Source organism: Canis lupus, chromosome 3, assembly GCF_011100685.1.
Source record: "Canis lupus familiaris isolate Mischka breed German Shepherd chromosome 3, alternate assembly UU_Cfam_GSD_1.0, whole genome shotgun sequence".
NCBI lineage: Eukaryota > Metazoa > Chordata > Mammalia > Carnivora > Canidae > Canis > Canis lupus.
Window position 1 is genome coordinate 46,027,626 of NC_049224.1, and position 15,258 is coordinate 46,042,883.

Genomic DNA, 15,258 nt, shown 5'->3' on the forward strand with positions numbered 1-15,258 from the left:
GTGGATCAATTTATTCTTTTTTTTCTCTTCCTCCTCTTTGTCTTCTTCTTCTCTTTTCTTTTCCTTTATGCAAATTAATGTGAACCACAAACAACCTTTACAGAGGATCCTTCTACAATCATCATCTGCTACCAGTCATCTTAGAATGTAAGCCCACTAAGGGTTTCAACATTGTGAGGTCTAGCCAATCTGAAGAGTCTAGCTAGAGACATTAGCTCTGAGGGATGCAGGATAACCATAAATAATCTCTAATCCTCACTTTGTCTGTTTCTTGGTTCTACTGTACTCAATGTGGACATATCAGCCCGTTGTCTTTAAGGAACTCTATATAGCTACACTTTTCTATTTTCTTTCCTATAAAGTCATTAAGATCTTCTGTTATAGAAATAGAGTGGATGTGGGATGCCCGGGTGGCTCCGTTAGTTAAGTGTCTGCCTGTGATCTCAGGGTCTTAGGATTGCTCAGCAGAGAGTCTGCTTCTCTCTTTTCTCCTGCCTCCTCACCCCTGCTCATGCTCTGTCTCTGTCTCTCTCAACTAAATAAATAAAATATATATTTAAAAAAGGAAAGAAATAAAGTAGATGTAAAATCAAGGCTAATTTGAGGCTGAGTAGGGCACCATTCATTCACATCATTGGGAAATTATGTCACTGTATACTACTAATGCATTCTCTGTCTCCAAAAACTCCTTCCAAAATAATATCTCCACCACTGGCTCTGGAAAGTGCCTTAAATCATTCCTTTATCCAAGGAAATTTTTTTTCTTTGTTATCTCTTCCATTTTTATGTATAATAAAATTTATTTTATGATATTTTTATATCTACAGAAAAAATATAAAGATGGTATATAGTGTTCCCATACATCTCACACTTAGTTTGCCCCAATTATTAACATTTTAATATTCATATGGTATATGTGTTACAATTAATGACCTAATAGTGACATATTATTATTAAAGTCCACGCTTAATTCACATTTTCTTAGTTTTTACCCAATGCCCATTTTCTGTTCCAGGATGCCATTTATGATGTTACATTATATATAGTTACAATATATCCTTAGGCTCCTCTTGGTTATGACAGTTTCTCAGACTTTCCATGTTTTTGATGACCTAGATAATTAGAAGATAACAGGCATGTAGCTGCATCCCAGTAATTCTAAATCTAGGGTGGTGATGGCTCAGTGTAGCCAACAGACAGTGATTGAGACACAGGTTTATTGGGGGAACTTGCATATGGGGAGTCCAGGAGCAAACTGGACAAAGAATCTGCTTCTGGGATCTACATAAAGCAATTTTTTATATCATAGCAACTTATCCTAGCAACTATCATTGGCCCTTCCCTTCCTTGTACAGCCAGTGTTTCCAAGGAGATTAAGACTTGTCTCTTGGACATTTCATTACAAAAGAGAAGTTGGCCATTGGCTATTTTTGGACCCCCTGACCTTCAATGTTGAATAACACATTCTTCTCACATTCTGCTTAATGGGAATATAGAAGTAAAAGATCTATACTTTTGAGATAGTGATTAACAGAGACATTCTCTTTATGCTTGCACAAACTAGCTATCCAGCATGTACCATACAACCGGTCAGCTACTTTTTTTTTTTAATTTATTTATTCATGAGCCACACAGAGAGAGAGAGAGAGGAAGAGACACAGGCAGAGGGAGAAGTAGGCTCTATGCCGGAGCCCGACATGGGACTTGATCCCGGGACTCCAGGATCATGCCCTGGGCTGAAGGCAGGCGCTAAACCACTGAGCCACCCAGGGATCCCCCAGGTCAGCTACTTTGTAAGGATGCCCCTTAACTGGACCTTGTCTTATTTTTCTTTCATGATTATATGGAGTTTATGGATTTTGGAAAAGAAAACCATAGAGGTAAAGTAGCTTTCTCATCATATAACATCAAGGACACATACTATCCACATGACTAATCACTATTGTTGTTGACCTTGATCACTGGGCTAAAAATAGCACTGGTCAGGTGTCTCCACTGTAAAGTTATTCCCTCATAGTTGCCACATTTCCATACTGTACTCTTTGGAGGGAATACACTATGTGATGACCATACATAAGGGATGAAGAGTTATACTTCCTTGAAGATAGAGCATCTACATAAATTATTTAGAATTCTTTTGCATGGGAGAGCTTCTGTTCCCTCACATTTATTTAATCAAATATTTACTTATATCCATATGGATTTATGATTATTCATTTTATACTTTAGTCTATAATCCAACACTATTTTGTCACTCAAATTATTCCAGCTCTAGTTACTGGGAGCTTTTTCATTTGGTATCATGTCTCTTAGACATATCTATATCATTGCAGATTTTTAACTTTTTGAAGAACTTCCTTACTTTATGGCAGTAAAAGTTGCTCCAGACCCCAAGAATAACTTTAGTTCAAAATTAAAACTAAATGTTAAATTAACATCAAGGCAACACAAACACTGGATTAAATTCAGACTAAAGAATGTGTGTGCACGTGTGTGTGCGTGTGTGTGTGCGTGTGTGTGTGGTTTGAAGTTATACAAGACTGTTTAACATAATCACTCAGAAAAGAAGGCAGAAAACATTGTTTGAAATCTTCCACCAAATATTAGTGACATAAATAGAAAAAAGTTATGGGAGTTAAGAGGAGAAAGAGAAGAAAAACAGTAAAGTTCAGAAGAAAATGTAGAATTAGAGCCTAAAGGAGGAGTGCCTGAGTGACTCAATTGGTTAAGCATCTGCCTTTGGCTCAGGTCATGATCTCAGGGTCCTGTGATCAGGCCCTGCATCAGGTACCCTGCTCAGTAGGAGGTCTGCTTCTTCCTCTCCTCCTTGCTCATACTCTCACTATTTCTGTCATTCTCTCCAAATAAATAAATACATTAAAAAAAGAAAAGAAAAGATAAAGAGCCTAAAGAAAAAATAGAAGGCACAGGAATTAGGCTTGGTCTGAATTTCAGGTTTTCTCAAATCTACTCCCAGGTACTGCTCTAAATTTGATTTTCCTATGTAATTAATAGGTTATTTTATTCTCCATTTTTATTTCCCAAACAAATCCCTGTCCTTAGAAAAATATGATATCATGATTCCAAGGGAGAGACAATGAATGTGCTGATGTAGAAAAGTGTTATCTTTAGAATATGACAAAAAAAATTTAAATTTCTGGTTCTTCTACTTATTGGCTATGTGATCTAATGTAATTTCCAACATCTCTGAAGTTCAGCTGACTCAAAAGGGACATAAATTCAAATAGACAAATGATAGGCAGGTAGATGATAGATAGGCAGATAGGTCAATAGATTGATTGATAGACGAAGGAGAAATAGAGAATGGGATCCATCTAATAGGTTGCCATAGTAAGTTCTAAACATAAAGACTAACGTATTGGAGGTAGTTATCAGTCAATGTTAGCTCCACTCTACAAATCGAGCTGCCTGGAGTACTGACTTGTCCACAAAAGTATCTGCTTCACCAATTTTGGAGGACACAGAACTCAAAGCATTATGTGTGCAAGTAAATTGTGTTGAAAGCAGATGAGGTCTTTGAAATATTAGATCATGTCCAAAGCTCTTGAGTTTTCATATCATTCTTTGAGTATTTTTACTCCCATAAAGATTACAAGGGAGAAGAGAGAAGAGATATATATTCACAAAAGCCAATGACACTTAAAAACGTCTAAAATTCACTATTTTTAAAGACATCTTCTCTGGCAACAATTCTAATACTGAAGATTAATATTTGACACTTCTATAAAACGGATGCATTTTGTAATTCAACCCACCAATTGACCGTTTCATTTTGATGCTAGAAATAAATAATAAATAATTTGAAATAAAGGATTAGATGAGAGCATTGTACAGAAGCCCGAGTATAATTTTAAGAATAATATTCTTTCTAAATGAGGGACACTTAACAATTGCTATATTGGATTTAAAGGAAAATAAGGAAAAATGGAAAGTTTCTCCATATACAATAGCCAATCATGTACACATTATTTAATTTTAAGCAATTAAAATTTAGTAATATCAACAATTTAGTAATTGGTATAATTTCAAAAGTTGAGATGTTGTCTAATAGTATATCATCTTTTAAATCACTAAACTAGACCCCAAAGACCCAGGGTTAGCCTTTTTTTTAATTGACTTTGATTCCACTCACATTAAATATTCAGTAAGTATTTTAGCTTTTATAATCCTTGTGAGACAAGGCTGAGGATAAAAAGTAAAAACGAGTGATATGTGCCTCAATTTCTTTTCCAAGGTTTATTTCAGGCCAAAGACAAAATAAAAGGTTAACTTAGAGGTTATTTCCAGCACTACTCCAATATGTATATATTAGAAAAATAAGTAAAGCCTCCAAATGATGCAATTTATACATTAGCTCAAAGAACTAAACAAGCTTCTGCAAGTGGTAGAAGTCTCTTATCTGGCTTGCTATAACATGGCAATGTGTAGTAAGAGGGTTGCAATGGATGCAATTCGTTTCCATTAAGATAAGTTGCTAACAGAGGACTGCACCTCCACAGGACTCCAATCAGACTATTATATAACTAAAGCTGCTATTCAGTGGGTGGGAAGTGTACCTGCAAATGAGCTTCTTATTAAACTGCAATTCTACTCCATAAAACTCCACTGGAGAATAGTACATGTTGACAGCAAAACATAGGACATACTTAGTGCTAACCCAAGGTCTCTTGATCCCATTAGAGACATTTCTTTTTTTCCCAGTAGATATAGTACCAGTGTATGAGGTGCATTCTCTTGTTTAGCAAAAAAATAAAATGTCTCTTCAAATGTCTCTTAGATGCACAATAGATATTGAAACTTTCTCATACAGACAATTTCTTTCTTGAGCTCAAAAAATAAGCTGGGACATCAGGAGAGAAGGCAATGAAATGTAGATGATGATGATGATGATGATGATGATAGCTATTATTTTATGTAGTAAGCCATTATAAATATCAGCTTATTTATGTATTCTATTTTTTTAAATTAACCATTGTTAGAATTGCCTCACTTTTATGAGCGCTATTTGGAATACTTAATCAGACATTTCTCTCCTCTTCACTTTTTAGAAACCAGAACTTTATAAGGGATTGAAATCTCATTGAGAGAGATTTTTGGCAATATTGAAGAAAACTAAAATTATTTGATTTTAAATCTTATATAATACATAAAACATGGTTTTGCTATTCTAACACATAGAAGGTGTAAAGTGTATATGCAATATTGCACACACAGAAATAATTAATTTAATCCTTTTAATTGATTTATGAACTGAAAATAAAATAAAGACTATTCAGAAACTAAAATCTAACTTAAGTCCAAAGAAGTAAAGTTCGGTCTGGCCTAAAACAGAGTGTGTGCAAAACCAGGTAAATTTGAATTAAAGATTACAGGGATTTATTGGGTCTGGGAAACAAAAGACAGATCCTAGAGTCCAACCAAGGAGAAGCATCTAATAGGAAACCCACATATAAAGCTGGCACTCTAGTGTCCTACATTTCAGTACTAGACTAAATAAAAAATAAAATTGCAATAAAGATATCTCACTAAGTCGTTAGCATGGAAACTTGCTTGCATTTCTTTCTCCTGAAAGCAGGGAAATAATTCTAAAATTTGACAGCAGCAACCAAAATAAAAAACTAGATGAATTAAATGATCTTTTGATATTTTTTTATTTGCTCTTTCTCTGAGTACACTAGACCTAATTCCAAAAACACCACTCATTTGTGCTTATTAGATCAAATACCATGTGTCTTATGGAGAAAATCTTCAACTGATATTGGCAGACCCTACCATGAACCTCCCATTAGGTCTCAAATAGATTCCTCAAAATCTCTCCTCAGAATTAGTCAATACCTTATAAATAAAAAGGAAGTGACGGAATTAAGCTAATAATAGAAGACTATAATGCCCAAAGCCTCATTTTCCCTTGTACCAATCCTGCAACATTCCTATTTTACCTATGAAGGAGTCAAATGCTTATGGATGGAGGCATGTTGAGGACTTCTGATCCATAAATAATATTGTCATTCTTTGTCATTCTGTTGTCCCCAACTCTCACATGTTATTAGCTTTCATCCCTACTAAGAGCAATTTTTTTTCCATGATTGATTTATGTAGTGGTTTCTTTAGCATGCCAGTGTTTAAGGCTGGTCAATACCTCTTTACCTTTACTTGGGAAGGACAGGAATACACCTGGAATGTAATGCCCCAGAGATTAACTGAAACCCCTTTTTTATTTCTCACAAAATTTTAAGGCTGACCTAGCTGATATCTTTTTCCTATAGGCTCCACTTTATTTTTTTTTAGGCTCCACTTTAATAAAATATATGGGTGACTTACCTCTCCATTCCCTTTCCCAAGCCTCCTCCCAAGAAGATACCATCAATTTGCCACTACTCCCAGCCAAAAAGGGATGTAAAGTCTCTAAGGAAAAATTACAATTTGTTCAATCTCAAGTTCAATATTCAGGACAGATCCAGATAGACTCTGTGGCATCCTGAACTTCCCAAAGTCCAAAACCAAACATCAACTGTGAAGTTTTCTCAGATTGGCACACTGTTGCCATAGTGAGATTCCAAAGTTTTTCTTATGGCTCAACTTTTAAATGATCTGTTAAAAACTACTAGACTTAACTCTATCATCTGGAACTATTTAGATGATGTGACTTTTCAAATATTAGAGGAAAGCTTAATCCTCCCCCTGGGACACCCCAATTATCAACTCTCTTTCTTCCTTTTTAAACATGAACAAAAAGGGAATGCCCTTAGAATATTCACCTGAAAGCATAAAGATCACCAATCCATAGGCTGTAATAGCCAACAACTAGATTCTGTGGCCCAGGAATACAGACCATGCTTCAGAGCTATCCCTGCTGCTTCCTTTCTTATAAGGGCCACTGAAGAAATAGTCATGGAATCTGTTTGACCATCTTTGTGCCATATGGCTGTCAAAGCTCTTCTTAACTCTTATCATACTCAGTATCATTCAGCAAGCTGTTCTGCTTCCTATGAAATTGTCCTGTTAACTGCCCCTATATCATTCTTGCTTACTGTAATAACCTTAACCTTGTTACTCTTCCTCACTCTTGTACCTACAACCCCCTTTATAACTGCTTAATACTGACAGATCACCTCTGACCCCCTGTGATGACTTACAGAAAACTCCTTTGGATAATGCTGACTTTTCATGGTTCACTGATGGTTCTTATTTGAAAGATGAAAATGGTAAATATTGCCTGGATTTGCAACATCAAGTCCTTTTAAAGTAATTGAAGTGGCACCTTTGCCTTTGGCTACCTCAGCCCAACAAGCTAAACTATTTGCACTCACATGGGACTGTATCCTAACCAAGGGCAAAACTGCCAACATTTACACTGACAGCATATATGTCTTTGGAGTGGCTCATGATTTGGGAATGTTATGGAAACAAGATGGCTTCCTTACTTCCAGCAGAGATAAAATTAAAAATGGCCCTGACATTCAAGAATTATTGGATGCCATATTCTTACCTGCTGCTTTGGCTATTATTAAAGGCCTAGGGCATTCTAAGCTTGACTCTCTAGAAGCTAAAGGAAATTACCTCACTGATATTTCTGCAAAAACTGCTGTCCTCAAAGGGTTCAAAAGTCAAATTTCTGTCATGGTCCAAAGGAACTCACCTCCACATGATAATTCAGAGAAATTGACTAGAGACACTCAACATTCAGCACCAGAAAAGGAAAGACAACATCAACACTCAAATGGGTGTTCATAAGATGAGATATCTCTCTTTGACCATGTTGGAAAAGCCCTTATCAAGTGTTACTGGCCAATCCTTGTGCCACCAAACTCCAAGGTGTTGATTTCTGGATCCACGTGTCTTATCTAATCAAAGTTCCTGACTGGACCTGGACACCAACTGGTGATCTCAAATTCATATTTCCAAGGAATTGATGCAGAGAACCACTGAAGCAGACAGCTTTCCCAAAATGACAGGCTTGGGTTGTATATTCTTTTCTTTCTGCTGTTTCTCACCTCGTTTTCTCATTCTCTATCCTGGAGAGGAAAGGCTCTTGTTCAAATTTCCCAAACCCTTGCACAACGAGGGAACCTTTCAGACTGTTGGATATGTTCTTAAAAACTGTGACCCTTTAGCCTTCCCCATAGCAAGCTTTTCCTTCATCTTCAATGCAACTGTTAACTATTCCTGAACCTCTATAGATATTTCTTTACGGAGTCAAACTTTTACAATCAGAGGTCCCTGTGTCTCTCTTTGACCTCTCCTCTGTCATAACTCTCACTGCAACTAATCATACCTATTCCATCTATGTGGTTCCCCATTCTCATCACTACCTTAGGTCTATTTGCTGTAGCAAAATACTTCCCCTCTGTTCTGCTTTCAAGAAAAAAGTCCACACAACAGGATGGCTTCTCCCCAATAGTTTCCCAAACACCACTGACCCTTGGCTTGAAAGGGTTAATCAAATAATCTCAACTAATGGCACTATTAATAATCAAACTCTGATAAGAGTCTTATGTGCACCACTTAGTTTTATCTTTGTCTGTGGTGAATGAGCCTTAGTGAGTCTATGAGTGTTTAGACAGCTGGCAGTGGATTGGAGGCCAATGCTTACTAGGATTTCTAACTGTCTCTTTGGACATTCACACTAAATCTGAGGTTTTCCATTGGTCCTGTCATTGATCTTCCCCATTACACCTCATCATCACTTAAACAGGAACTTTCAGGAGGTATATGTGGCTCTGGATTTGCCTCCATCAGAAAGGCCCTTATCCCTTTTGTGGGAATTCATTTTAATGAAGAAATGAATAGGAATCTCTTTCTAGAACTGGGAAACTTGATGATCCCACCACTGAGTGTCTAGCAGTCCAACAATGTCATGGGACTTGTTGGCCTAAGTAATTTTAGGCAATCACATAGCCCTCTATTACCAATTTGCTGAACAAGGAGGCATTTGTGTGATAGCAAATGCCATCTGTTGCATATGGATAAATTCCTCCAGAGAAATAGAAACCTGATTACATAAAATTAGAAACAAAGCACATTGGCTACAAACTCCACCTGATGATCAATGGTCTGTTGATCTCTTTAGCTGGTTGTCTTCAAGTTTGGGCTCCTGGTTTAGAACAATTTACAAACTAGGGTCATATGTCTTATCCTTATTTTGTATATCCTTTTTATTTTTTCAAGATTTATTTATTTATTTTAGAAAGAGAGAGAGAGAGCACAAGTAGAGGGAAGAGCATGGGGAAAGGGAGAGAAAGAATCCTTAAGCAGACTTCCTGCAGAGTGCTGAGGAGCCCAATACAGGGCTTTATCACAGGATCCCAAGACCAAGACCTGAGCCAAAATCAAGTCTGTCACTTAACTGACTGAGCCACCAGCTGTCCCTGTATAATCATTTTTAAGATGTGTACCTATTACCTCTTAAACTTTTGTAGAAAAGATATACCCAATAGGGTAATACAGGCTCAAGATTTTAAGATGATTTCCAATGTTTACACTCTTTTTTTTCAAGATTTATTTATTTATTTATTTATTTATTTATTTATTTATTTATTTATTTATTTAAGAGAGAGTGAGTGGGAAAGAAAGGGAGAGAGAATCTGAAGCAGACTCCACACTGAGCACAGAGCCCCATGTAGAGCTTGATCCCACAGCTACTATATCATGACCTGAGCTGGAAACCACGAGTTGGTCACTTAAGAGACTGAGCCACCCAGGTAATCCCTCCAATGTTTACAATCTTGATAAAATACAGAGTTTAGATGGGAAACGTCTGAAATTACCCCCCTTCTGCCCTTCCTTTATACTCAAATGTGGCCTCCACAGTTTCTAATCTGTGCACTTCCCTCCAATATGGGATGTGACACCCAAGCCTGGCACTGAGGGACAAAAATGCTTCTAAAAAGAAACAGATGAGCCAACTCCTGATCAAAGAAAGACCCTGATCAGAACAGGGAAGTGTGAAAATGAGTTGAGGAAACCTTAATGAGTGGAAAAATCGTAAGTGAGGGCTCTCATGCATCTACCACTTGTTGAAGCTTACACAATCCAGCAGAAGGGAGAGAGTCTTCCTTGTAACTCAGCTACAACAAGCTGGAGGCACCTGACAACAGCATGCTGCCCTCACCTGTAGCTGATGAGAGGCTGCCACCACTTCAAACTCTCATTTTCTTCCAATGCGCTTTTGTTCAAAGCAATCCCTCCCCACTTCCTTCTTTCCCCTGTAAAAGTATGCTCTCCTCCTTTATTTTCCAGACTTTTCTATAATTCACCATCATTTGCTTGTCCCAGATTACAATTTCTCTGTTATTCCCACATAAACTACATATTACATATATTACATATAATTTGTGGAGTTAAAAGACAAGATTAAAAATATTACTGGTTCAAAATAGAACTTGAAAGTGATCTAAGTTAAACTATTTAAACATTTTTTACTTGTTTGTGAAAACGTTAAATATATTGATGAATTTATACTTTGATGATTTGTATATGGATTGTAAAACTTCTAAGACAATCAATTACAAATATATATTGATATGTATTTTTTTTGTCTGATAGTGAAAAAAACTGAATCAAGACAAAAGAGGGCAAAAAATGACAGGACAGGATAAGAAATAGACTCAAAATATGAAAGTAGAAATAGAAATAATAGAAAATAAATAATATTTAGAAATAAATCCAAATATATTAGCAATCAGAAAATTTGCAAATGGATTTAATGCTTTATTTAAAATGCAAACACTGCCGAAGTGTTTTTTAATACAAACTTCATGCTGTTAATAAAGGAAATATTTAAACATCAGAATATGGAAAGGATAGAAGTAAAATAATAAAAACCAAGCAGGTATATAATATATATATAATAACTATATATATTATATATGTAACTATTATGTAACTTGGTATATAACTATACCAATAAAATTCAATATTCAGAATAGCATTTACTTCTGAAGGGAATGCAAAAGGATGCAATTAAGTAGAGGCAATTAAAAGGCTCCAAGGGTAATGACAATGTTCTAATGTTTGATTTCTTGCACTGTTCTAATGTTTGATTTCTTGCAAGATATCATTATATCTTATATCATGTACCTATTTTTTTAAGTAGGAGCCCACATGGAGCCCCATGGAGCTCAGACTCACAACCCTGAGATCCAGACCTGAGATCAATAGTCAGAGGTTCAACCAACTGAGCCACTCAGGGACTCCTGTCATGAACCTATTTTGAAAAAAAACGTTCAATGTTTTTAAAAAATTAATTGTCCTAATTCTTAGCACCAAAGTGTAGGCCAATCGATATATTAAATCAAAACAGATCTTGTATAATGAGCCTATGATGTAATTATTACCAAGTCACATGATTAGTTCCTTGCATAATTCAGTTCCTTGTATAAGTAATGGAAACTTTTCCCACAGACTTTTTATTTTAGAAAACTCCAAGCATCGAGAAAAGTTGAAAGAATAATAGAGCAAGCATGTTTAACTGCCACATAAATAACATTTGTTGATAATCTTTCTCTTGCTTCCTCTCTCATCTCACTTTAGGTTTTTATAATAGTATATTAAGTTTAATATTTTTTAATCCATTATCATCTCAAATTGGGCCAGTTGAAGCCATTCCAAAGCTAGCTTTTGGGTTCTTTTAGCCTGCGACCATTAGTATTTGAGCCCAGTGGGACAAATTTTGACTGTTAATTTTTCATTGACAGAAAGCATACATCTTTGATGTTATTATCAGTGTTTGCTCATTTATTGTTATCCTTCTGAAATTGTCTTCAGATTCAGTAGATACAAATCAAGCCTCAATGTATCTATCCCAAATAGTTTTTTTTTTTTTCTGGAGAAATTTGTTTATAAATAAAATCTGTGTGTGTTTGTTTTAACGAATTTGAACTCAGACTTGACTTTTTAATCTTCCTGAGTGTGTGAACTGTGTCTTCCTCTCTTCTTCCTCTTCTTGAATCGGGCAAATATAGATGTTTAATTAATATTTGTTGCATTGCATTAAATACCAGGCAGCTGTGTGTGATGTGTGTGTGTGAGCGCACATGAACTAAATTGAAATAACCTGGAAGGAGACCGGGCCGCAGTCTGTAAGTTAACAGAAACCACATTTCATCTTTATCTCTCTACTTAAAAGCTGATTGGCCTCTGTTTTTCAAGGTTATCACCCTTGCCTGAGAACTGAAGAGGTTTGAAATGCTCCTCATAAATGCGGTTGTTGACTTTCAAGCCAGAACCTTCTCCCTGGCCCCCCGCTCCCATTATCCACCTCTCCCAGAAACCAGTGGGCTTTTGAGTGACTTCTGCTTCGGTGGCTGAAGTGATTGGAGCTGACTGGAACACTACAGGCAGTCCTCAGAGCCACACGCTCGGCCTAACTTATGTAAACACTGTCCTGTTGACAGAATTCTCCTACCCCATCTGCAGCTGCAAGGGAATCCATTATTTTTCTGGTCCCTGGGGAGAGAAAAGGTCTCAGGCATCATTACTCCTAGGCAAATGTAACTGACTCTACTGCATACCCTAATTTGCTTGCCATAATTATAGGTCACTCACCCGCTTTGTTATTTCCAACACCCCCCCCCACCACCACCCCTGTTTTTTTGTTCTTATCAATAATAAATGGAGCCCGTGAATCACACCGCTGTAATATTTAGGTATTATTAAAATGCTAATAATAATAAGGTAGCGTCAGCAACACCCTGGTTTTATCAGCTGATCAGATGCTCTATTAGGCAGCCAGTGAGGAGTTGGAGCAAATTGGTTATGTTAATGTCCTGTAGTACTTGGAAAAGATGAGACATTGGCAATTAATTTTTTCCAAGCTGCAGGCCGACAGGCGAATTTATATTCCTCCCTCTCCATGGGATCAAGCTAAGAGAAGGTGAGGTAGAAAAGTGAGCTTCAAGTAGCTTTCCAGGATCTAATTGAACGGTGCTAAATAAAGCCTGGAGAGGAGAGGGGAGAGGGGAAAAAGTGCACCTAACAATGGGCCGAGGATGCTCTTCTCCATTCATTCCGCTGACAGGGCTTTTGCAACTTAAACCTGTTTTATTAATTATGTTTGACATTTCCTTAATTAGTTTCATTTACATCCCATCAGCCCCTACTAGACAATTGCTCCATACATCATTTTACTAGAGGAGCGTGATGCCTACAGAATTATAACAACAACAGACAATTTTATGTAACTTACAGAAAATTAGTGGACAGCCCTTTTCATTTTAAGTGGTTTTATAGAAAAGGGAGAAATTCATTCCATCTTTTTTTCTCTTCTGAATTTCTAAAATACCTAATCTGTTTACTCTGACGTTAAAGATAATTCAAATTGTATACTGATCTACTCAAGTTCATTGTCCAGATGTGGGATTCACAACATCTTAAGAAAATTACTCTTTAGGAAAAAAAAAAAAAAAAGAATAAATGAAGTAGGGTTAGAAACATACCAGGGATGGCCTTATACCTAGCAACCTAATGTTGCCTGCTCTCACCAGCCAAGTGTACTCAGGTGCTCCTTACCTAAGAACTCAGCCAGTACTCATACAGCAACCCAGCCTCACCAAGCCCTTAGATACTAGGTTGGACACAATTAAGTTGATTGGATCAATGAATTAATGAATGAATAAATTAGGAGCCCCAGATCCTGATTTTATCTGCCCAAATTCTGTGTCAGTGAGTTATCTAACACTCTGGCTTTGGTATGAGAGTTATCAAAGGATCCAACATAAATGACAGACATTCACATAAGATATTATTTTTTTGGCATTATTGTTGTTCAGGTCTGTGCTTCTTATAGAGGTGTTTGCAGGGCTCCTGATGCCTGTTACTGTGGGTTCGTGCTTTAAAAGTCTGACTTCTAACAGTCCTGAGTGGTTCAGTTGGTTAACTGGCTCTGGGTCCTGGGATGAAGCCCCCCGTAGGGCTCTGTGCTCAGCAGAGAGTCTGAGGATTCTCTCCCTCTGTCTCTCCCCTCTGCTGTTCACACACTCACACTGGGGCTCCCACTCTATCTCTAAAATAAATAAATAAATAAATAAATAAATAAATAAATAAATAAATAAATAAATAAATCTAAAAGTCTGACTGTTAGTCCACAGATCTTTTTTTTCAGAGACCCCCAAGCCTTTTTCTCAGGTTCCCAACCTGAGGTCCTGATTTCAAGAGGTCTTATAAAATGGCACCTCCCCTGTCCACTGACCTGACTTTCTTCGGTTTAATTCTGGCCTTATTACCTTTCCTTAGCCTATCTCTGTTGCCATCTTGGAGTGTGACCATATGGAACCAGCCTGGGAACTATTCTACCCAGGTTCTGGAGTGATGGTTTGCATAAAATACATATTCAGAGTCAATATGAAATGAATAGCCTCTGGCAAATTGTATTTTGCCAAACAACTAGGGGCTATGAGTCTTGGTTATTTTTACCACCATTTAACCAAAACCATCCTGAATAGTGTCTTCCTTATTACTCCTACTACTGACCTAGCTCACATTGCCTTTCATTCCTCAAAGTTACTGCTACTTCTATTGAAATCATAGTCCAGAGTCATGACCCTTATTGGCTTGATAATGTTTTGCTGAGCAATGGTCAGTCAAGGTAAATGCATGGAGCTGGTCTTCTTGATGCATGCTGCATGTTTTAGGCTGAGCTTCAGAGACCTGTGTTGGCACTGCTTTCAAGTAATAGCCACAGCATGGACCTCCGTTAATTGGTAGCTTCTACTTAGGTTAATCCAAAACACTTTAATGAGTTTCAAAGAACCATCATCATCACATAATTCATTATTAACTGTATTAGAGATTACATTTAATGAATCTCCCCTTTCTGTAAACACCACCTCTCCAGATCTATCCTTTATTCATTCTTTTCTGTCATACAGAAATTGGTGATTCTCCTCTTTTCTAAAACTATCTGTGGCATGGAATTGCCTACTCACACTTTCTTTCCGAAGCATCTTTTTTTTCTTTTGCCCCCAGATTTTTGTCATTAATCACAGCCACTTTTCCCTTTTTACTGAGGAAAAAAGAAAGGAGAAGAAAATTGCAGTTTTCCCCTATGAGTTCTTCTCATTGCCATTTCACTTTTCTTGTTTTCAGTGGTAGAATTCTTAAGTCATCTGGACCTCTACACCCTGTTTTTCTCTCTGACCTATCACAGACTCCCTCTGCAATGTCTCTCAAATATCTCACCATTGACATAGGATTATGGAAAGTCATTATTTCCATCATAATCATCCTAGTCCTGCAATC

The 15,258-nt window shown here is 36.9% G+C and overlaps 1 long non-coding RNA gene across 4 annotated transcripts in view; it reads left to right on the forward strand.

Annotated features, from left to right (window-relative positions):
• The window catches only part of LOC119870790, a 65,435-nt gene that overhangs the window by 18,167 nt on the left and 32,010 nt on the right, over nucleotides 1–15,258 (forward strand). The gene's annotated exons all lie outside the window — the stretch shown is intronic.